Source organism: Neophocaena asiaeorientalis, unplaced genomic scaffold, assembly GCF_003031525.2.
Source record: "Neophocaena asiaeorientalis asiaeorientalis breed wild unplaced genomic scaffold, Neophocaena_asiaeorientalis_V1.1 scaffold217, whole genome shotgun sequence".
NCBI classification, from domain to species: Eukaryota; Metazoa; Chordata; class Mammalia; order Artiodactyla; family Phocoenidae; genus Neophocaena; species Neophocaena asiaeorientalis.
In genome coordinates this window covers 2017250-2040981 of record NW_020172293.1, presented here as the reverse complement: position 1 = coordinate 2040981, position 23732 = coordinate 2017250, and the positions used below count along the sequence as shown (strand labels likewise).

The following is a 23732-nucleotide window of genomic DNA, read 5'->3' as shown; positions in this document are numbered from 1 at the left end:
AATATAATACTTTTGAATATATTGTATTTTTGTGGGTAGGTGAACAAGAGGCATCTTACTGGGAATAAAATCTATGCAGGTCTGAATGTTGCCAAATGAACCGAAAGAGGAGTAGAAAATGAAATTTGTTCAGAATAACTGTTCATTTGGGGACTAAGAGAAGGCTGAAACTAAAATTATGTCTGAAGTTTGGCTTTAGTCAAGGCTGACCCTATTGTTCAAAATGGGCTGGAAATTAAAATAGCCCTGAAGTGAGAAACCAGTCCCAAGAGGGGTCAACCAAAGTATGCACATTTTTATGGAGCATGATGCTTGTCGAAACATTGATGGTATTCATTCAGACACCCTGCCATCTGCTAGAAAAGCAATAGAGAAAGTGTGGCTAGGAGATTTTGAAAAAAAGGAGAAAACTGTACACAGGAAACTGAAACAGAAATGTGTGTATTTGGTGTGTTTTTTCCAATTTGCAATTCCTATCCATACTTGATTTCATGGAACTCTGGTTGGTAAGGGACAGGCAGAGAGATCATACTTCTGGAAATAAGGCTGTCACTTGTCTTTTTTTTTTTAACTATTTTTTTTTATTGAATGAAAGATTCTTTAAATTCTGTAGTGCTTTACAATTTTCAAGTTTCACACAGTTGATTTCATATAATCCCATAATAACTCTTTTTTCCCCTCTACCCCTATATTGCCCCTCTCTCAATTCCCTTTCTCCACTGGTAACCACCAGTTTGTTCTTGATATCTGTGAGTCTGCTTCTTTTTTGTTATATTCACTAGTTCGTTGTATTTTTTGGATTTCATATGTAAGTGATAGCACACAGTATTGGTCTTTCCCTGCCTGACTTACTACACTTAGCATAATGCCCTCCAGGTTCAAACATGTTGCTGTAAATGGCAACATTTCATTCTTTTTATGGCTATGTAGTATTACATTGTGTGTGTGTGTGTGTGTATATACACACACATACATACACACCACACCTTCTTTATTCATTCATCTGTTGATGGACACTTAGGTTGCCTCCATATTTTGGCAATTGTAAATAATGCTGCTATGAGCATTGGGCTGCGTGTATCTTTTCAAGTTAGTGTCACTTGTCTTCTGTAGTTTCAGAGATGACATGTGATGACATCCTCATTTCGTTTTCAGTAATCTATCTCTGAGGTCCCCAGATGCTCTGAAACAAATGTACAATAAAGCTCCTGACCTTAAGTACTTGGGCTATCTCAACTTTCCATGAATTTATGAGGAAAGTCAGCTTGATTTATTTAAAATAGGGAATATTCATATAAATGTAGTAATCTACATGTTCAATTTGAATTTTTGCCAAATACTCCCGCAGCCCACCACTACCCAAGTAATCTTCCACAGTTCCCCACATCCCCCTACATTCCACGCACACCTCCACCTGCCCTCCATACTTCCCACCACAATATCCCTCAATCCTCCCACCCCCGATGAAACCCCCCAAATCCCCCACATCCCTCTAAGCCCATCGCACATCCCCACCATGTTTCCATGACCCCCTCTTCCTCAGTACCCCACACATCCCCACTCCCACATCTCCATACACCTCCACGTAGCCAACCCTCTGCACAGCCCTCACTTCCTTCACTCCCTGCCCCCAAATTGGGACCCAGTTATGTCAGTGAAATGCTTCTGTCTTGTCAAGTCACAGAGGTCAAGATCCTCTTTTCATCTCCCTTCACTGTTTGTTCTTATGGTTTTGAACTTTTCTGAGTTCCCACTTCCGTTTGGATGGTTCTGGCATTTCTAAAGATATTAATTTCAGTTACTGATTTGGTAAATATCTTTAGCCTGATTATTATCTCCATGCCAATGGCGTATAGCTCCAAAGCTTTGTCTTTTAGCCAGAGTGGAATTTTTCCTGCATGGGTGTCATATTGTGGATATTGATCTGTATGTGCTCATTTCTGTATAGCCTTGTTTCAGTGGTGCTCCTGGGTGGTTCAATAAACAGTCTGTGTAGAAACAAGGAGATATTTTTTTTACCAGTCTGTTACAGTTGCTGCTTGCCTCTAATTATCTTGTTGTTTTTCCTCCATATAGCACATCTGTGTATTTGACTAGATGGTCTTATTGGGTGGCCTTTTGGAAGATTGATTTATTTTCATTGCATCAGGATTACCAATTTTCTGAGGGTTGTGTCTTTTTAAAGCTTTCAAATAAAGCTAAGTTATTTCAAGGTAAAATATTATCCTCTATTCTGGTAAACAAAGATCAGGGTGAATGTGTAACTTTTGGCTTTATATATGGGAGCATTGCATTTATTCAATTCCTATAGGAAAAAACCAGAAAACCATACCCTGTAAGACAACCAACAGTTCAGTGAATCTCATTTGAAAATGTTGTACAAAGAGGTTCAATGATCAAAAAATAACATCAACAAACACTGAATCTACAAAATGCATATTTTGAAAACTCTGGATCCCTCGACCCCTTTATTTGCCCAGGTCCTAGGGTTGGGAGTCGAGATCTTGGTGTCCTAGGCTGGGCCCCTGAGGCCCTTGGTGGGTAGTCTGATTGACACAGGGCTGGCCTGGAACTTCTCTAAGGTTCTGGAATTGGTGCTGGTCACTCTAGGTACCTGCCGCCGGTCCATACCACATCCTCAGACTTGGGACCAGCAGTGGTCTTTCAGTCCTTCCCTGTAGTGATGTGAATTGGAGACTAGGAACTGGCTTCTACTGATGTTTTTATTGCTTGGGAAACAGAAAGGAAAGCTCTTGTTCAGGGCGTTTTTCATCTGTACTGGCTCGCCTTTGTTCCTTGTCACAGATTTTCTGTCACAGACCCCAAGGATCATTGTGTAAACCAGCTTGTTTTGGGAGGTATCTACCACGATTCGTATTTGTAGGGTGTAGGGGCCTGTCTGTGAAAATCCACATCACGAGAAACAGAGACACTCATCGTGTTTACTGGGTTTTATTTTGCCAATATTTAACATTCTTCTCTTGTAAATACCACAGGGAGTTACAAATTTCAAAGTTATAATTGAGGCAAACTTTTCACCTAAAAATTTTTTTTCCAGGGTGTTGGCTTTTCAGCCTCCAAGGTATCTTAAACTAGTATAGCGAGTCTGATGTTGGAAACAGATAAGTGGTATGTAACCAATGAGCGAAGCTTCAGGTGCATTTTAGAAAGGCATGGGATAGTTTGTGAGGAGAATAAATTCTCAACAAGTTTGGGTTGTTATCGAGTCTAGGAGGCCAATAAGTATTTTTTGAAGGGCATAGTAAATTGAGATCTGAGTCGACACCCTGAACTGGATTGCAGGATTATTCTGGCTGTTTTTATGACTGATTCAGATCACTGCTACCTGGACTTGATCATGTTTTCAGTATCCATTTAAATAATTCTTGACCTATGTCATATCATTGTTTGCTTTGAGTACACAAAATCTTCTCCTACAGAATAGTTTATTGAAAACATTCAAATAAATTGATACTGCTGTTTTAAAGGATTTCTTTGTTTCCATTAGAAGAATTTTTAAAATCACTATTTAAAGTAGGAAACATTAGGACAGTGGTCTTGAAACTTTTTGATTATATTCTATTAGTAAAAATGCTTTAAGCATCCACCAATGGTATTTGTATATTTTTTATGCTATAAGCTATATGCATCTTTTGTTATATATTCTGTATATTATAAATCAGAACTTAATTGGGTTGAGATAAATATGAAATATGGTTTTAATATAGATTATATTTTATAAAAATAAATGTATCTTTAATGAGAGCAATGTAATTGACTGATTTACAGTTTTTGAAAAATTTTCAGTGACAGTGTTATGATTGATTATGTTTCATCATTTAAAAAAAAATCTTAGTTTAGTCATTTGCAGAGACGTGGATGGATCTAGAGACTGTCATACAGAGTGAAGTAAGTCAGAAAGAGAAAAACAAATATCGTATATTAACGCATATATGTGGAATCTGAAATAATTGATAGAGATGATCTTTGTAAATAGACGATTTGCAAAGCAGAAATAGAGACACAGACGTAGAGAACAAATGTATGGATACCAAGGGGGAAAGGCGCCGGGTGGGATGAATTGGGAGATTGGGATTGACATATATACACTATTGATACTATGTATAAAATAGATAACTAATGAGAACCTACTATATAGCACAGGGAATGCTGCCCAGTGCTCTGTGGTGACCTAAATAGGAAGGAAATCCAAAAAAGAAGGGATATATGTATAGGTATAGCTGATTGACTTTGCTGTACACCTGAAACTAACAACATTGTAAAGCAACTATACTGCAATAAAAATTAAAAACAAACAAACAAACAAAATCTTACTTTAATACTTAGTAATGCAATGATTCAGAAGTCTCTAAGTTCAGTTTATTTTTATATTTAGTTTTAGTGTCTGTCATAGTTGAAAATATGCCTCACAAGGATATGTCAGTCCCAACTGAAGACATTAATTGTTGACTATATTTTCTAAGTACCAGTGTTCATTTCTCAGTTCCATCTCCAATTTTGCCAAGGTTTTTTTTCAGAAATACAGCTGGCAGTTTTTCATCTTACCTGAAGTCAGCTGGTCCCTACTAATTGGAAAGCTGGGCATCTTAATATTTTAAAAGAATAGGTTAAAAATCCACTCAGACTTTCATGGGGAATATTTTCAAACAGATGAGGAAATTTTATTTCCAAGTTTAAACTGTATGGCTATGTGAGTATTTATAGTTTTTGGCAACAAAACCCACAGAACACTGAAAATATTTCCAAATATCCATTTTCAAAATGCTCACTTCAGAAGGCTTTCACATGGATTATTGAAATGTCACAGTTACTTTGAAGGAAGAGCTTATATATTAAAAAAAAAAAAAACCTGCTACATAGACACTACTGACATCCACTTGTCGTAGAGCAGGTCAGCAAATTTAGAACATTTGCCTTTTTTGTAAACAGCAATGCATAACTAATCTTCGAGTTTAGAAGCAAGTAGTTCACTCTGATAATCAGAAAATCTCTGTGTGGGAAAAGGTTTTCCAGGTCACACGCCATCTTATTATGAAGAGTTGGAAATATTTTACAATTTAAAATAATATACTCTGTAAATCCATGTAGATGGTCGTATATAAAAGGTAATACATTGAAATGTGAAAGCAAATATAGGAACCAAGTAACCACTGTCAATATTTCTGTCTTAAAACTCCCAGTTTTACCTCTGGTGCCTTAGCAGTATTATGGTCATATGAAATGTGGATTGAGTGAAGGCATTAATGTCAATCCAAGCCTTAAATATTACTAAAGCTAAATTTATTTCTTATTTTTTTATTAAAAAAGTTAAATATAAATAGAACTTTTAGTATTTTTTTCCCCACATGTGTCCTCTGCTTTGGAGACCACTTCTTGAGGTTATCAGATTCACTGTTCTATCCAGAATCACGGGAATGGTTTTGTTGTCAGCTCAGCCAGTGGTTTTATATAGTGATAAGACAATTTTTGGATATCTCTTCTTTTCTATTGAATGCACTGAATGAGAGTCTGTGTGTAGCTCCTTACTACTTCATTAGATGTAACTCAATGAATCTCTAAAGAAATCTTTTTAAAAAGTTAAAATATAGGAAAAGATATAATTTAGTACACAAGAAAATAAATTTAATGCAAAAATCTAAAGAAAGCAGAAGGAATTAATCATTCTCTTTTGAAAGCCCTCTTATATACAGAACATAGCTTAATCATTTGGCTATGGCAGGATTTAGAGTACTTTCCTAGAGCTCTTTTATTTAATTCAATTTCTGATTGAGTGAAATTGTTTAGAAACCGTTATATATTAGTTTTCATCTTGTGGCTGAAATGTCAACATTGCTCTTCTTTTCTCTAGAAAGGTTCTGCATTACATATGTTATCGTTCACCTATCTCCAGAACTGTGCTGTTCAGTATGAGAACCACAAGCTACATATGGCTACTGAAATGAAAATCAATTAAAATTAAACAAAATTAAGAATTCAGGTCCTTAGCCCCATTAACCTGATTTGAAATATATGGTAGCCACATGGAACCATTGGACCCTGGACAATTAGTGGACAAGCTGGGCTCTTGAATATGGCCTAGCTTATAGTGTAGTTAAACCACACAAATTATTGAAACCTTTCAAATGCCTGAATTTCCTTATATGGGTGAATCAGTAACATTGCCTTTAAATTCACTAAGGGACATTTAAGGACAAACTTGAAATGAATTTTGGCTTACATAATCATTCTTATGATCTACTGTGTTAACTCAGTTGAAAATAAGTAATGATAAACCTGCAAGCTATTTTTAATGCCATTATTTTACACTGAAAACTGTGAAAAAATCTTCCAGTAAATGGGGAAATACTGGTAATCTTCTAGACATTTAAATTTCCACTGTTTGTAGTAAAACTTCTGTTTTCTCTCATTATCAATACAAAATGTGATTAATGTGAACTCACACTCTTCTGCTAAGATGTAGGGCAGTGATCAGGTGTTCATTGGTGCCTAGCACAGTGCCTGGTACATATATTGAATTAATGGAGGCAACCTGTTCTGTGGGTAGATGGCCTCCTTATAATAATATAGAATTACTGCTTTTGATTTCTCCCACTGGAATTGCTCAAAATAAAGTTAATTTTTTTTTTTTTCTTCACAGCAGCCACTCAGATATTTGAAGACTGCTGTCAGCCTGCTTCTAAGTCTTTCTTTTAGGCTAAATATCTTCTGTTTCAGTCAAGTATCGTTTTACTAGGTTTAACCAAAAGAGGCCATACCATTACTGTATGACTCCCCATTTGTTTTTGAACTTGTGAAGACCTAACTTGTTTGATTTTGTTACATAGTCCTTTCTAAAATTAATGGGAAACTGATGATATTTTCAGAGTTTTCATTGTGCTCCTGAAAGTTATTTGGACTAGATATTCTGGACTTGCTCCAAAACTAGAGTTAGGAAATAGTATTCCAAAATAACTGTACTGGGGTGCCTAATAAGTCAGTTAAGGGAAAGCTGACTCTCTCTTTTTTTTAATTTTATTTTTTTTAACTTTTAATTTTATATTGGAGTATAGTTGATAAACAGTGTTGTGTTAGTTTCAGGTGTACAGCACAGTGATTCAGTTATACATATACATGTATCTGTCCTTTTCAAATTCTTGTTCAGAGCTGGCTCTCTTGTTCAGAGAAAGATGTTTCCAGGAACAGAGCAAGGGTTCACCAGTGGCTATTGCCATCTTGTGGTTGGGGGAAAGGGAGAAATAGAGAGGGGATTTTGCAAGGCTTATAAAAACTTCATGCAACATTGGCTATATGGTTGGAGTAGGTGCCTCTTAAGTATCTTTGCAACCGTAAGATTTTATACTTCTAGCAAACTGTAAAGGGAAAAACTGAAAGGTGTTTCCATCCAAAGGCAATGCTCTGACTATCCTTGCATTGGCAATACCTTGAATTCTCACATTGCATGTGATTGTGCCTGCAAAACTTGAGATTTTCTTATTTTGCTCTATGGTAATGATAAAGCAAACTGCACTGCTATTCATCATTGGCACCTTCATTCAAGCTAGCTTATAGGATTTGATTTCCACTTACTCATTAAGCACTTTGGTGATGGTTATGGACGACTAACACATTCTGACGGAAGTGAGAAGGAAAAGCCAAAACATGTTTAGTTGACTTTAGGTTGCGAATCTGGGATGATGTGAGCCAGAAAGGAGGCAATATAGGGGAGTATTATTATTTTTTTCTCTAATTTGCTTCTTTTGCTTATGAAGGAATCAGATACCTTAGAGTAGAAGATAAATCCATTTTTTCCACTATGACAAAGTCATGATATTTGGTATCTGCTCCTGAATAACACTCCTTTGTATACATTCCATGTCACTGGATTGTATCACCAACCTTCTTGAACTTGTTGATCTAATGTTGGGACCTTTGAAGTATTTGCATTAGAATGTATAAAGGGGGAGCACATCCTGTCTATTCAAGGTAAATAGACTCTTTCTCTAGATCTGTCTGTCTATCTCATGTCTATATCTCTATTTATCTGTCTATTTGAGACAAAAATCTATTAAATCCTGATTTATAGCTTTCTACTTTATCAACTTTATGGACTACATAAAATGTTTTTTTAAAAAAACCCTTACAAGATCTTATTCATAAGATCTCTTACCAGTAGTGTAGGTAAAGGCACTTTTGATAATATTTGCTAGTAATTAAGTTTTCTTTAGCCCAAGCCTGAAAAGTCTATAAGATGCCAAAAGTGAAGTAGCCCTTTGATACAAGTTTGTTTTTCAATCTCTAAGAAAACAATTATTTCATAATAAAAAGCAAGATGTGTCCATTTCGTACTTAATTATAGTGTGAGTTACGTATTATTGTTATTCCCATTATTTAGATGAGAAAATTAAGACTTAGAGTGGTTTAAGTAACTTGACTGAGGTCATAAATCTAGTAAATGGTATTTCAGGAATTTAAACTATAGGAAGGTACTATGGGTGACATACGGTTGTTTGGAGAGAGAATCACTGACTGGTAATGGCCCATGGGCTGATACCGTTAGTCTTGTGAGTTCAGCCAAGAGGCATGCTGGAATCTTACTTAACTAATTGGTTAGGAGTATACCAGTCAGGAAGAACTGATCTAGCTCTCAGGTGGCCGCAACAAATTTCCAAGAGGGTACGGCAAGCTCACATAGAAATTTGGATTAGGATCAGTGTACAACGGCTTCCATCTTACAGGTGTGTGAGCGGCAGCAGCAGAAGTTTCTTGCCAGTGGTGGTACTCTTGTTTCAATGTATGGCAGTGATTTGGGATGGTAGAAATGTCCAGTTTGAAACTGAACCCAAGGGATAAGATCCATCTCCTTAGATAGAAGTTGTTGAGGGCTGTACACATTGTCGGGGCATCAGTTAAGAGGGCAGGTGTTAAGGAAAGGGACTTATTCCTTGCAGGGAGTTAGAATACAAATCAGAATGTAGGAATAAAACTAAGGTGAATATGGAGGATTGCAACTCACTGGGTACAGGGATGCCAAGGGGATCTACTGTGTTTATGATAATATATAAATACATTTTAAACTCTAACTATTGCTGAAGATAAACACCTAAAATACTCCCAAACTTCTCTATGATTAGGGGTTAGAATGGGGCTGAGCTTAAAGGTGGGCATATGCAGCATATGCAGCTAGGCTGGGGTGGGCTGGGGCGAGGAGTTTGACTTACATACAACAATGGATATGAACTCAAAGTACTAGATTTCTTGATCTTTTCAATGCGGTGAGAGAACATCTGATGAAATATGAAGTTAGTGAACAGATTTGGACTGTGTAGCTAAATTTATAATGGAGTCAATCAGGGAAAAATAAACTCTACCTATTAAACCATTGCTTTTGTCATTTTCAGTAGCAGAAAAATTGCTACTTGTCCAATTCTAGATATGAGAGGCAATCAGAATATACAGTGAGTGCCTGAGGGTGACTTTTTTAGGGGTTAAATATAGCTTTGCATCATTAGCTTATGTGGGGAAAAAATCCCATTATGACAGCAAATCAGATCTAATCTGGCACTCCCTCTGCTACAATTATATAAAATATGGTGGAAGCTTGTCAAAGCTTTCAGTGAGAAATGAGGCTACTGATGCTTGGCAGCCCCCTTTTGAGCACAGTGAAGAATCATGTTGCTTAGCTACAGCCCTTGGCTGATTTAGAAAGCTTTAACTGACTGTATTATACAAGAGTTAAACTCTATTCCTTGATTTTTTTTTTTTTCCCCCTAAGAGAAAAAGCCTTATTTACCACCTTCTTATTTTTGGGGTATCTTTACCAAGTCATTTATGTCTATTCACCCAGGACACATTTCGATTTATCATTGTTTTTCTCTCCCCAGGGTTTATAGATTGAGAGAGAACAAGTGGGTGGTTGGTGATACAAGGAGAACATAAAGTATTGAAATAAATGCTTTTGCCGGCAAAGTAATGTGCAAGTGTCTATTTAAATTTTTTGTTTTCACTTGAAGTCATTGTATTTTTCCCCTCTTTCTGCTTATTCATAGTTTGAGTTGCTATTGTCTTTATAATGCACAAGAATGTATAACATTTAATTATATTTTTGTGTTTCAAAATGTAAACTGACATAGGTGTATGGAGAAGTATAGGGAACAGTGAATGAAACAGGAGTAAGTGTGTGGGTTGGAATTGGAACCAAAACACTGAAAACAGACGGATTAAGGGGAAAAACAAAGAAGAACTGTAAATGGAGAGGTTTACAGCAATTATTGTACGTGAAGTAGAAAAGTGTGTAAAGGGGGAAATGTCAGATGTTGTCAGAGACCATTTCAATGGGGTAAAAATACTCAAGGACTCTTAAGTCTGGAGGAGATTCTAAAAGGCTTTTGGTTCATGCTGTCTCCAGAAGGAATATTTTTTATACTGTTCTAAATATGTAGATATCTACTTATTTTTATACCTCTTCAGGAAAGAGAGCTGTCCCTAAGCAATGCTTTCTAACATCTTACCATAATTATTGGAATGAAGTAGAGCCATGACCTAATCTTGATTATGTAATTATTCAGTAGATTTTACTGTTGACTTGTCAGTACAATCTGTTTTATACATGCAAAAGCAATTTTTCCTGCTTTACAGTTCCCTGATTACCTGCAGGAAAGCCTATAGAGTTGATTCTATATTTACATTCAGAAATAGGATAATGGTTAATTGTTGCTACAGGCTTGGCTCCATCATGATTCTAATTCTGTTGAAGCCCAGATTTCATAGACTTAGAAGCTACACCACTTCGTTTACGGGTTTTGTTTTTATGCTGGTCTGCAAATCACCTTCATTTGCCACCTTTTAAAGTATGTTTGTGTAATATCATCATTTTCAAAGTGTGGTCCTGGAACCCTTCAAGTGAGGACCCCTGGGGGTCCTCAAGACCCTATTGAGGAAGTCTGTGAAGTTAAACCTTTTCATAATAATTTTCATAATAATTCAGAGACTATTTGCCTTTTGAACTCTCTATTCTCATGGGTGTACAGAGGCTTCATAAAATTTGATATAGAAACAGGTTGAATGCAGAAAGGAATATGAGAATCTAGTTGTCTTCTAATAAGCCAGACTTTAAGGAGATTTGCAGAAATGTAAAACAATGATACTCTTCTCGCTAAGTTTTTTTATTTTTGGAAAATATTGTTATTTTTAATAAATACACTATGTTAACATGTAATGAGCTTATCGCTATTTTTAAATGAATTAATAAATATTTTGGAAGTTTCTCCATTTAATATTTAAGATGGTAAATATCAATGGATATAAGCAACATAAATAAAAGCTCTTTGATATTCTCAATAATTTTCAAGAGTGTAAAGGGGTCCCAAGATAAAAAATTTGAGAGGTCCAATCTGGTGTGTTCCTCAGCTCCTGCATGATTCTGACCCTGACTCCACTTCCTGGTTTCTATGCTTTCTCTCCCTTACTTTGATGATTCTACTGACAGATTTCTGTATCCCACTTCTCCTCTCCATCTTCTCTCCTGATAATTTCAGCCTCAGACTCCACTGAACCTTTAGCCTAGTGTCATTAGAATTGGTGGATGACAGAAGGGCAGTGATCACATTAGTTTAAATGGCAATCTGTCTAAAATAAAATTTCACATATTAAGTTTGATATGTATTTCTAACTATAGTGACTGCATTACAGGTAAAAATTTTCATGTATTATTTCACTTATTAGTTTGAACAGAAAAGACACTTTTAGGATTTTGATTTTGATTTCATTTTTTAACATATTTGACCAAAACGTCAAATAATGGAATATACCGTATTTTATCCTCTGAATTTCGTGTTGAAATTTCAAATGTAAATTAGAAGTCATTTATACACTAAAGCACATAGAACTGTATAGGATTCTGCAGCCTTAAGTATGTATAAAGGCCAGTGTGTCTGTTTAGTTAGTGCCGTTTATTAATAAATGGCATATTGAAGTTATGCCTGAAAATTTTCTTCTTAAGATTGGTCTGAAATTTAATCCTATTATGTGGTAAGCTGGTCAACAACGATTTAATTTTTGTTTTTAATTAATGAATTGCAAATTCAGTAAACATCATTTTTTTTTTTCTGTTCAGTCAAGATCGTCTTTGGACCAAATGAATACCATGCATGTGTAAAATTAAAAGTCAATTTAGTATTTTATTCCTTTGTTGAAATAGAGATCCCAGAATCTGTTTTTTTTTTAATGTGAAAGACTTCACAAAGCTTTCTTTATTTTTATTTTTTTTTAATAAGTATAGCCTAAAGGGACACAGCACATTTAATTTTACTTATTTATTTATTTATTTTTGTTGCGATATGCGGGCCTCTCACCGCTGTGGCCTCTCCCGTTGCGGAGCCCAGGCTCCGGATGCGCAGGCTCAGCGGCCATGGCTCACGGGCTCAGCCGCTCCGCGGCATGTGGGATCTTCCCGGACCGGGGCACGAACCCGCGTCCCCTGCATCAGCAGGCGGACTCTCAACCACTGCGCCACCAGGGAAGCCCACAAAGCTTTCTTTAAACAGGTTAAATATTTGGTTGACAGCTATACAATGTTTTGTTACCCCTGCAACAGTGATACATATGTTGTTGAATGAGGGTGACTGGAAATGAAATTCTGCACCTTTTTTCCTCTGTCAGGGTTGATTAGATTTTGAATTACAGAAGTGCTTGTGGAACTCTACTCAATACTCTGTAATGGCCTATATGGGAAAAGAATCTTAAAAAAAAAAAAAAAAAGGGGATGTATGTATATGTATAACTGATTCACTTTGCTGTACACCTGAAACTAACACAACATTGTAAATCAACTATACTCCAATAAAAATTTAAAAAAATAAAAAAAGCTTGATAGCCAGGTCTCTCTGGTGGCAATGTGTTGAGCTTTTCCCTTTTCCTCACTCCCACAACCAGTCACTTGTGAGTTCTTGTCAGTTCTACCTCAGTATCTCATCAATTTGTTTTCTTCCTCATTCTTCTTTTTTTTCTACAAAGTCCTTATTCTTTATTTATTAATTTTCTGATATTCATATGATATTGCTAAATTTCAAGTTGTTTTCATTCATTTATTTATTTACTTTAACACTAATGATGAAAAATCTGAAAGAGAAGTTAAGGAAACACTCCCATTTACCACTGCAACAAAGGTTTTAATTTCTCTGTCAAATCTGAATGAGATCCTTGCTGGGTAGAGTAATCTTGGTTGTAGGTTTTTCCCTTTTATCACTTTATATATGTCCTGCCACTCCCTTCTGGCTTGCAGAGTTTCTGCTGAAAGATCAGTTCTTGATGTTATGGGGATTCCCTTGTATGTTATTTGTTGTTTTTCCCTTGCTGCTTTTAATATTTTTACTTTGTATTTAATTTTTGATAGTTTGATTAATATGTGTCTTGGCATGTTTCTTCTTAAGATTTATCCTGTATGGGACTCTCTGTGCTTCCTGGACTTGATTGACTATTTCTTTTCCCATGTTAGGGAAGTTTTCAACTATAATGTCTGCAAATATTTTCTCAGTCCCTTTCTTTTTCTCTTCTTCTTCTGGAACCCCTACAATTCGAATGTTGGTGCATTTAATGTTGTCCCAGAGATCTCTGAGACTGTCCTCAATTGTTTTCATTCTTTTTTCTTTATTCTGCTCTGTGGTAGTTATTTCCACTATTTTATGTTCCAGGTCACCTATCCATTCTTCTGTCTCAGTTATTCTGCTATTGATTCCTTCTAGAGAATTTTTCATTTCATTTATTGTGCTGTTCATCATTGTTTGTTTGCATTTTAGTTCTTTTAGGTCCTTGTTAAACGTTTCTTGTATTTTCTCCATTCTGTTTCCAAGATTTTGGATCATCTTTACTATCATTACTCTGAATCCTTTTTTAGGTAGACTGCCTATTTCCTCTTCATTAGTTTGGTCTGGTGGTTTTTACTTTGCTTCCTCATCTGCTGTGTATTTCTCTGTCTTCTCATTTTGCTTAACTTACTGTGTTTGGGGTCTCCTTTTCGCAGGCTGCAGGTTCGTAGTTCCTGTTGATTTTGGTGTCTGCCCCCAGTGGGTAAGGTTGGTTCAGTGGGTTGTGTAGACTTCCTGGTGGAGGGGACTGGTGCCTGTGTTCTGGTGAATGAGGCTGTATCTTGTCTTTCTGGTGGGCAGGACTGTGTCTGGTGGTGTGTTTTGTGGTGTCTGTGAACTTATTACGATTTTAGTCAGCCTCTCAGCTAATGGGTGGGGTTGTGTTCCTGTCTTGCTAGTTAGTTGTTTGGCATGAGTTTTCAGCACTGGAGCTTGCTGGTCGTTGAGTGGAACTGGGTCTTAGTGTTGAGATGGAGGTCTCTGGGAGAGCTCTCGCTGATTGATATTACGTGGGGCCAGGAGGTCTCTGGTGGACCAGTGTCCTGAACTCGGCCCTCCCACCTCAGAGGCTCAGGCCTGACACCCGGCTGGAGCACCAAGATCCTGTCAGCCACATGGCTTTGGGAAGTCTGAGGTCTTCTGCCAGCGTTCAGTAGGTGTTCTGTAGGAGGTGTTCCACATGTAGATGTATTTTTGATATATTTGTGGGGAGGAAGGTGATCTCCATGTCTTACTCTTGAAGGTCCTCCTCTTCTCTCATTGTTACTACAACTGACTTAGTTCTAGTCTTAGTTGTTTCTTGCTTGGACTTTTGTAGTACTCTCCTGCTGTCTTCAGTCTTATTCTTCAATTCATTGTCTGTGCTGCTGCCAATGTGATTTTTACAAAAATTGATGTGATTATGTTGTCCTGTATTTTTTTTTTTTTGATATTGTGTCACATAGCAGTTAAAAGTGCTGAGTTTGAATTCAGATTGCCTGAGTTTGTTAACCTTTCTATGCCTCCAGCTTCTTTAACTGGGAATTATTCTCTGATGTATGCAGAACGCTTTGCATGTACATTCTCTATAAATATTAGCTGTTTTCCATAGCACTTTATATGCTTGAAATTATTTATAATTATTTATGTCTGTCTTCTGTGCTAGACTGTAAGCTTCAGAAGGGCGGAAACCACATCAGTTATGTTCATCATTGTATCTCAAGTGCCATAACAATGTCTGTAATAAAGGCGCTCAACAAGTATTTGCAGTTGACTGCCTAATATTCTTCAGTGACTCTCCTTAATCTCTGTGATAAAAGCCACCTTATATACATGGCTTTCTAAATCTAAATTTCTTCTCACGCTACAATACCTGGTTACTTGCCTTCCATGATTCTACTGCGGTGTTTCATGTCTCCATGCATATATTTGCATATGCTCTTCCTTTGGAATAACATACTGTTTCTCACTTTGGCCACCTCAAAGTTCCTGCATATTCTTGGAGTCCTAGGTTTTGATCTTCTGTGACCCCTTGGCAGCCTTTTCCCCAATTCAAGCAGAGCAAGTTCTCCCTTATGTGCCGCTCTAGTACATTGTTCATATTTTAATTTTAATACCTATAATGCTGTATTAAAATGACTTGATTACTCTTAATTACAATAGCTACTTTCATCAGATGCCTGCCCTATTATTGTGTCATATATACGTGTGTGTGTATACATATATATGTGTGTATATGTTTGTGTGTCTGTGTGTGTGTATGTATATATTGAATTTAATCCTCAGAATAGTCTTTGAGAGCTTCCCTGGTGGCGCAGTGGTTGAGAGTCCGCCTGACGATGCAGGGGACACGGGTTCGTGCCCTGGTCCGGGGAGATCCCACATGCTGTGGAGTGGCTGGGCCCGTGAGCCATGGCCGCTGAGCCTGCACGTCCGGAGCCTGTGCTCCGCAATGGGAGAGGCCACAACAGTGAGAGGCCCGCGTACTGCAAAAAAAAAAAACATAGTCCTAGAAAATACCTATTATTATTCCAGTTTTACAGATGAGGGAACTGAGGCTCAGCTACTTAAAAAAATTGATATAGGTTACATCTTAATTAAGAATTTGGACTGATCAGTTGCTGATGCAAGAGTACCTTGAGGCAAGGGCTGTGGCCTACTCATACATCTTATTGGTATGGCTGCTCTTGTAGTTTAATTTCATGTACAATATCATATTTGTGTTATACAGTATGTCTTACGGTGACTGTTTTCATCACTGTATCACATCCATAAGAAAGATTTAGATTAATGAGATTAATTCTGCCATAGCTTGCCAGGTAGTCCATCTTCCTTTAGGAATGGAAGATTCTAGGCATAGCCTGGTTACTCATAATACTCTTCCTACTATCTGAAAACCTTCTTGGATACTTAGATTGTAGGTCTAACTTTAGTTTGTTTTATATTTTACTTCATTTATTTCATTTACTTATTGCAAGCATTTCTATTAAAAATGAATAAGGGTTCAATTAAAATTATGGTTTTCTTATTAGGAAACGTCTATTATCACAAATACTATAATCAACTACTATTATTTTTAGAATCAAATAAAAACTCTGTAAATGCTACAATGACTTAGTTATGTGCTTTAGTTTCTATTGTTTTTCATTTGTGACAGATGCATTTTGTAAAAAGGGTGTAAAGAATTCAGAGTAGGTGGCTCTACAGATTGACTAGTGATTATTCTCAGTTCACCATTGTCAAGTATTTTTGTCACTTATCTAGATTTGAAAGAATGAATGAACACATGATGCTTTTAAAAACTGCATCTCTTTTTGACATAAAAATATAGAGCTTTACTAATACTATTCAACTAAATCCATATAAATTCTCTTCCACAATCAAATACCAAATTAAAAATTAGATTTTTCTTGATAGGAAGTTTTTCAGTATGTATAAATGTATAATTGTCAATTTTTAGCCTTCCCTTCCTATCTCCCTCACCCTTCTTCTGTCTTTTTCATTTGCCTGTCTTTGCTTATTTTTAAATCTCTTCTGGTTTTTTTCCTTTTTCCTGCCCTCTGCTCTCCTCGTTTTCTCCTTTCCTATTCTTTTTTTTAAAAATAAATTTATTTATTTAATTTATTTTTATGTTTGGCTGCATTGTGTCTTTGTTGCTGTGCGCAGGCTTTCTCTGGTTGTGGCGAGCGGGGACTACTCTTGGTTGCAGTGCGCGAGCTTCTCATTTCAGTGGCTTCTCTTGTTGCCGAGTATGGGATCTAGGCGCGCAGGCTTCAGTAGTTGTGGATCGTGGGCTCAGTAGTTGTGGCTTGCGGGCTCTAGAGTGCAGGCTCAGTAGTTGTGGCGCACGGACTTAGTTGCTCCATGGCCTGTGGGATCTTCCCAGACCAGGGCTTGAACCTGTGTCCCCTGCATTGGCAGGCGATTCCCAACCACTGCGCCACCAAGGAAGCCCTCTCCTTTCCTATTCTTGTCTTTATTTTCCTTTTTTTAAAAAACTGTATTAATTCCCAGAAAGAAAAATGAAAGCTAGAAGTTTTAATTTCCAATAAATGTTGGGCTAAGAAATAGTGCAACTTGGGCAAAGGTTCTAGGAGTCCTGAGCATTCCTAGAGCAGTGAGTGTGTATCTTTTAAAGTATGATTATACTTTTAATATCTGTTAGTTGATAAAACATAATAAACTAATCATTTCATTACAGTAGTCTTATATACATTTGATAAATAAGATATAAATATCAAGATATGTTTTTAGTTTAAACTAGAAGAATTTCTTGTTGTGGTTTCTTGAGTTTTTTGAGCTTCTTGAGGTGACTCCATGACTCCACAGAGGTTTATGAGCTGCAGCTTACACAGTTCAGCCGCTCCGCGGCATGTGGGATCTTCCTGGACCGGGGCACAAACCCATGTCCCCTGCATCGGCAGGCAGACTCTCAACCACTGCGCCACCAGGGAAGCCCTTCAGAGAATTTTCGAATTTACTTTCTGACTCATGTGCAGGTCCACAAAAACCCATAAATAGTCACAATAGAAACTGTTGATCTATTTCTGGAATATGACCCATTCTTCAACTGAAACTGACTTCTAGTTCCATTGTGTACGCAAATGTGTGTGTGGGGTGGGTGGGTGTAAGACTGTGATTCTCAACCTTGGTTTGTGACAACTTTGACAATCTCCAAGATTGTGACACAATTCTTTTTTTAAAAAAACCTATAAGTTTAAAAAATGTACTTACTAAGTCCCTGTCATGGAACCTTTTTAAAGGGAAATTCTAAATCTGTGATTCTACCTTCAACTTTAAGGAGATTGGAAGGAAGTTCATAATTATCGATAATGTCACTCAGAATCTTCTTTGACACAGGAAGAATATAATTATAGAAAGCAAATTAATTTTCACAAGCCTACTGTGGAGAAGATATAAGACGTGATAAATTTTTCCAATGAATGATGCTCTATAAGCGTATGAGCCATGATGAAACCATTATGTATGTGTGTGTGTGTGTGTGTGTGTGTGTGTGTGTGTGTGTATAATGGTTTCGTAGTTTCTGGCATGTTCTGCAGTTAAAAATGTGTAAAGTGGTTCTGATTTGTTGGTGGGATAACTATCTGAAAAAAAAGCTATCCTTTTGGAAGAAAATTATAAAATTTGCCTTGGGAAAAAGTCAGTGAACTGAATATTGTCCACTGCTGTTTGCAAGTTTAGTAATCATAAAACCAATAGGTCTGTGATACAATTTTAGAAACCATAAAAAAGGTTCTATTCTTGATATTTCCAAATTGTTGTCTTAAGCTAACTTAATTATCATTTAGCTTGCTTTTTCCAACGGAAGGTTAATGTATGTATGAATTCAAGAGCTTTGACTATTGTGTGCCGTTCACTTATGGATCATTAAAAAGAACTTCTGTAGCTAAGGACTAAGGAACATAGAGTTTTTAAAATGTTCATGCTACCACCTGTACTTTGGGCTTTGGATCTTTCTTTGTAGTATTTATAAAATACTTTTTAAGAAAACCAAGACTGCCTATACGTGTTGGTTATTTCTTTTTTCCGTTGAAACATTCACAAAAGTGCCTTGATAAAAGTGCTTTTGTTCGTGGTGAAACAGGAAAAATTGATTACAAAACCATCTGAGCCTGTATGAATTCTAAAAACGGATTTACAAAAACACTGTATGATGTAGCAGATCTGAAGATAAGCTTCTTATCATATGACAAGAACATAACCTTTAGTTTAAAATTGTATTGTTATTGAAGAATTCTGTTTTGCCTATTTTAAAAAATGGCTGGTTAAAGTTTTCTTTACATATTTTAGCATAGTTACTGAATCAGAAAGTTCTGAAAAGCTCATAAAAGAATAAGTTCATAGGAGTTCACTAAATTATAAAATAATAAATAATTCAGAAGTGAAAAAATAAATTCTACTTACAATACTCATTGCATTGATATCATCATGTTACAGTATATACAAGAAAACAAAGAAGGTCAAGAAGTGTAATGGGAAGGGAAACAGATTTTAAAGATCCAGTTTCAGAATACCTTGGTATTCTTGTTAGAGAAAAGTTGAGAATGTGATTGTTTGGAGACTAAAAATGCATTTGAAAGCATATTGGAGTTATGTATTTGATTATTTCTGGTTATTGGTTACTGGTTATTTCTAAAGCTGTTTGCAAATTAACTTTCTCCTCTTTTAAAAATATTCAACTACTAGATAAATTCTAAATCTAGTTTTTCAAGAGAGTTAGCTGATTCGGAGGCTCAATACTTTAATACTCAGTCCTTGAAATAAACATAGAAAGTCTTAGGTCTAGTCCTGCTGAATCTGTTACTTCCTGGAAATTCTTGCTGTAGCTTTTATAATGACATCAAGTGTTCTATGGGTTGGACTCCCTGCTCTTCGTGGACACTATTTTCATCAGCCTCTCCAGTTACGTAAATTATTCATATTCATTCTCTTCCCTGCTCCTCCAGTCTCTCTCTGATCCTCTCTCTGTCTCTCTCTGCAAATAGCTCTTTTACGGAGAGCAAACCAACACAATACTGCTTCCAGTAGATAATTTTAGTATTGATAGTTTTGTTTTTCTCTCAGGATCCCTTACAGCTTTCAATATATCTCAGTTCAGCTTTGTGCATCAAGTCATCAGGTACTTTGTTTGATGGCAGGACCAGAAAGACTGTCTTATTTCCTATCCACTGTATTAATTTTGTATTTCTGCATAACACGTTACACAAAGTTAATAGTCCATAACAGCAAAAATTTATTATCTCATAGATTCTGTAGGTTAAAAGTCTAGGCATAGCCTAACTGGGTCCTCTGCTCAGTTAGGACCCTGGTTCCTCAGGGTCTCACCAGGTCTCAAGGTGTCAGCTAGGACTGTGTTCTTATCTGGAATGTGGGGTCTTCTTCCAAGTCATTAGCAGAATTTACTTCCATGTGGTTGTAGGACTGAAATACCTGTTTTCTTGCTGGCTGTCAGCCAGAGATCACTCTCGGCTCTTAGAGGAGCTGTCTCAGGTCCTAGCCAAGTAGGTCTCTCACAACATAAAGGTTTAGTTCTCCAAGGCCAGCAGGAGAATCTCTTTTACTTCAAATCTCAGTCCCTTTTGGATAACTCGTGCCAGATTAAAGTCAGGCCCATCCAGGATAATCTCCCTTTTGACTCAGTCAAAATTGCATCCACAAAATTCCTATGTCTTTGTCATGTAAAATAATCATAGGAATAAAATCTGATGTATTCACAGACCTGTCCATACACAAGGTGCAGGGGATTATAAAGAATGTGTGCAAAAGGGAGTGGGAATCTTGGGGACCATCTTAGCACTCTGACTGCTGCGTATGCTATATCTTTTCAGATAGTTTCTCTTTTCAGCATTGGTTCAGGATCAAAGTGTGCTGAGTTGTAGGTATATCAGTGAGTGCTGTGACTAAAGACCTTATGGGTCCATAGCTACAGTGGCCCTGTGTCTTCCGTCTGCATTCATTACCCAGTAGCCCTTTCCATACAATTAATGAGTACTTTTTTTTAACCCTATTTTTAGCAACTAAATAAATATTAAATACCTTCTTTAATTACTATCATAAGCTGAAAATATTATGAAGATGTTTAGAAAAAGAAGATGTGTTTTTATTTAGAGATGACATTCAAGAATCTGTTGGACTTCAGTGTACCTTAAGCATTCCACATGAAGAATCTGATCTTTAAAAGTAGTGTGCTTTAATTGTCATCCTTGGTTGTCCTCTTTCATGCCCCAGTTAAACATAGATATGCTCAGCAAATCTGTAGATGAAACAAAGCTAATAGCATTAGTAAATGTATTACAGTTACAGAATTGAGATCCAAAAATATTCTAACAATAAAAACAGTTGGCTGAAATTAGCAAGATAAATTTTGATGGGGATAAATTTAAAGCCCTGCATTGCTGTTTTCCCTAAACAGAAAACATTGTCTCAGGTACAGGTTGGTGAATAGATGGCTTAGCATACCTCTTAATAAGTGTGAAAAAGACTTGGGGATTTTGGTTAACATTGAGTTCCATGTGAGCCAACAGTAGTATATAGCTCCCAGATAAAGCTGATTTTCTATTTAGAAATAAGGGAGGTAATAATTATGCTCTATCTTCTGATCAGCAGAGTAAGTGAACTACATCTGCTGTCTTTTTTCCCCTTTTTTATTTATCCAAAATAATTTCTCAAGGTTTGAAAACATTTTTGACACCTATTTATGTATTCTCATTTTGTTTATTCTACTTTTTAAATGTAAATCACTTTGTATTCACATTGTATCATTAATTTGTATCAACAGTTATTTTTGAATGACCCTTAATTTTTGGCTAAATTTGGAAGTTTCATAGGTCCATTTTCGTATATCTACTTACACAATCAAGCTTATTTTACAAGTTTCTTGTCCTTGAACCAAGCATCATCTCCTGTCCAAGAGAGTTAGGGAAAATGAAGAGGATGAAAAATCCTCCCCTCTGTTGCACATCCTTCCTCTCTTATATGCCTTCTGACTCTTCTACAAAATAGGAATAAAATGTGGTTTTACCAGCTGATTCCAAGGTTATATACTATTAAGAAATAAAAATAATCTAGTCTCTTGGAAACTGTTTTTACGAGATACTGTTAACTACCAGAGAATTTTACCAGGTGCCTAGAGCCAGATGGAAAGGTCTAAGACATTTAAGATAAAAGACTTCAAGTAGATTTTTAAACTAGGTGTAAGAAACTGCTCATTCAGGTTACTAGAGCACCCCTCCATAAAGCGTGCTTGCATATGTTCACTCGTTCACTTTATTCCTTTATTTATGCACTCAAAATATATTTAATATAGAACTTAGTTGCATTATGGGCCCTATAAGTCCTATATCTAGATTTTCCTATCTTAAGAATGCTTCAGTATAGTCAATATCCATTGAACCGGAGGCCTCTTTTAGCCTTTAAACAAGGCTGTTAGACTGGCTGACTTCCTCACTGCCTCCTTCCTTCTTTCCCTCCCTTCCTACCTTTCTTCCTTTTTTTTATTATGAACTATATCTTGCATACAAATGAACGTATATAATGTATATTAACAGGGTTAATAATAATAGTAGTAATAATGATAAGATTTATGTAAATACCATTCAGTTTCTAAAATAAATGTTTGAAGCCTTCTGTGGGTTTCTCCCCAAATGCATCTTCCTGCTACTGCCTACCAATGAAAGAACTCAACCTTTAAAATATCCTTTCTTTGCTGCTTTTCATAGTTTTACTATATGCATGTGTATCTCTAAACAACAACATTTTTAGTTTTGATTTCTGAAATATTTTATGAATGCAATTTGTACTTATTTTGCATCATATAAAGTTTTTGATGTTTATTCTTATGGATGTGTGTAACTCCATTCATTCAATTTCAATGTTGTGTACTATGCTACTATATGAATATATGATAATTTATTTATCAATTCTGTGGTCAGTGAACATTTATGTTGTTTTCAGTTTTTTCTTTTTCTATCAAAACAGTGCTTCAATAAGCATTCTTAGCCACATCTCGTGGTACATGTGTGCAAGAATTCCTCTAAGGAATGGAATTGCTGGGTCATAGACCATACCCATGCTCTACTTTATCTGTAGTGCCAAATTGTTTCTTGAAGTGGCTGTACCAGTTTGTACAAGAGTTCCAGTGTTCTGCCACATCCTTGGCTCTTGGTATTGTCTAATTCTTTAATTTTGGTTTATATGGAAAATGTGAAATGGCATCTCATTGTGGTTTCAGTTTTCATTTCTCTGCCTACTAATGAGATAAACTTTTTATTTTTATGTTAATCGAGCATCATGTTTCTACTACATGGTGAAATGACTATTTTGTTTTCTTTGTATTTCTATCTGTCTTTTAGGTTGCTAGTATTATTGATTTGTAGGATTTGATTATATATTGTATATATTAATCCTTTTGTGGCTTAATGTGATTAAATATCTTACCTCTGGTTGTAGGTTGTTTTTATAGTGTCTTTGAGGAACCAAAGTTAATTTTAATTTATTATTTAAAAAAAATCCTTTATAATTGGTGCTTTTTGTATCATTTTAAACAAATCCCTCCTTACCCTATAACCATAGGAATATTTTTCTATAATTTCTTCTATGAGTCTTAAAGTTTTGCCTTTCGCATTTACATTCTTTATGTATTTGGACTTGATTTTTGTTATGGTAGAAGGTAGGAATTCATTCTAATTTTTAAAAAATATCAATCAAGGGTCAGCACACTTTCTATAAAGGATAGGATAATAAATATTTTAGGTTTCTCAGGTTGTGTGGTCCCTGTTGTAATACTTAACTTTGTCATTGTACCACAAAAGCAGCCAAAGACAAGTTGTAAATGGATAAGCACGGTTGTGTCCCCATAAAGTTTTATTTACA

General features: G+C 36.1%; 1 protein-coding gene across 1 annotated transcript in view; it reads left to right on the top strand.

Moving 5' to 3' along the window:
- GPR158 (G protein-coupled receptor 158) overlaps positions 1–23732 on the top strand; it is a 300753-nt gene that overhangs the window by 30436 nt on the left and 246585 nt on the right. The window lies entirely within an intron of this gene.